A 1,811-nucleotide genomic window follows, 5' to 3' on the forward strand; every position below is an offset into this window, starting at 1 on the left:
GGATGGGGTTTAAGGGGTTATCGACTGGTTGTGGTCACTAACGCGCTTCACCATTGGTCATCGAAGCCGTGCACATACACACATGCTCGTGTTCATGCATGCAGACACCAAGGACGGCCAACACACACACACACACACACACGGACATCTTTCTCCGTTTGATCTGATTAGGTCGGGGGTCATTAGTTTATCCTCATTGCCTGTTGTCCCAACAAAGATGTCCTTTAGCTCTAAATGTGAGCCACTTAATAGCTGGGATTGAACCACAGACAACAACAGCAGGTGAATACAGAGCCGACTCAACCCACGCCAGGGACCGGACTCTGAACACTTGTAATCGATTTCAATTTATTTATATTAACTATTTAGTCATGAAGCATTTTAAGTGGCTTACGGTGAAATTAGATGCATGTCATTAAAGAGCAGCTAATCGGGGTGAGGAGTCATCTTAGGCGCCAAAGCAAGCCTACGGGCCAGTCTGCGTGCATCGGGGATCGAACAATCAACCTTTCAGCTTCGAGCCGCTACACTATCCTGTCTCTTTTATTTCATATTGAGCTGTTGCACAACGTTGAAAGACAATCGGCCTTTACCGGCTTACCGTACCCTCACAAAAACGATGATAGAGTCTGTTTTATAATCACAAGGCACTAATCTGAGTGCGTGTCTGAATCAGAGTGCACGCCCACACCCTTTGTGCTGTGAGGGAAGCTCCGGACAACCATGACAGATGAGGGAAGGCGTCGGCCTGCTATTTTAACAGCATTGATTTACTATTGATGACTAATTCTGTGTAATCGATGCGCTGCTGCTGCTGCTAGCATGACTTCTCTCTCTGGTCGCCGCGTGGTCGAATTAGGAGGCAGGAACTTAAATGATCCTCCCCTGTTGTTCCCGGGAGACGGGCTTCGACGTGACACGGTTAGTATGGACCTGGTGAAACCTGTCCACGAATGGATTAACTCTGCCTGATAACTAGGATGGATTCTATGGCGCTGATCGCTATCTGAACCCTGATAATCGTTGGGGAAATGTTGGCGCGTGTGGGTGTGTATGTGTGTCTGTGTGTGCGTGTGTCTTAGTGTGTGTGTGTGTGTGTGTGTGTGTGTGTGTTCGTTTTTGCGTGCATGTATGTGTATGTATGTGTTTGTGTATGCGTGTGTATAAGTGTGTCTGTGTGTTTGTTTGGTGTGTGTTTGTGTATAAGTGTGTATGAGCATCTATGTGTGTGTGTGTGTGTGTGTATTTATGTGTGTGTGTGTGTGTGTTTGTGTGTGTATGTCTGTTTGGTATGTGTATTTAAGTGTGTGTGTCTGTGTGTGTGTGTGTGTGTGTGTGTGTGTGTGTGTGTGTGTGTGTGTGTGTGTGTGTGTGTGTGTGTGTGTGTGTGTGTGTGTGTGTGTAAGTGTGTGTGTGTGTGTCTGTGTGGGTGTGCTAGTCTGCCTTGATGTTGCCATTGAAGTGTCCCTGGCGTTGTAGTGATTGGAGTTTCCTGATGTCAGATATTGGAGTATTGATCACCCAGTATGTGTGTGTGTGTGTGTGTGTGTGTGTGTGAGTTTAGCTCTCCATCTCCTCTGGTTTCATTTGTGTGTGTGAGCAGCTGATACCCTCAGTTCCGCACGGTCGCATTTTACACACCGCATATGTCACCATTACACATTGGCCGATATCACATCACGTAAGGGAGATCAATGGAGCCCAGAGCATAATGCATCGCTATTGACGGAATCCGCCCGGCGACTGGTGACGCTAAATGTTGTGTTGTCAAACTGGTCGAGACGGAAGGGAACGTCGAACACCAAAGATCT

The sequence above is a fragment of the Gadus macrocephalus genome, chromosome 8 (genome assembly GCF_031168955.1).
Source record: "Gadus macrocephalus chromosome 8, ASM3116895v1".
Taxonomy (NCBI): Eukaryota; Metazoa; Chordata; class Actinopteri; order Gadiformes; family Gadidae; genus Gadus; species Gadus macrocephalus.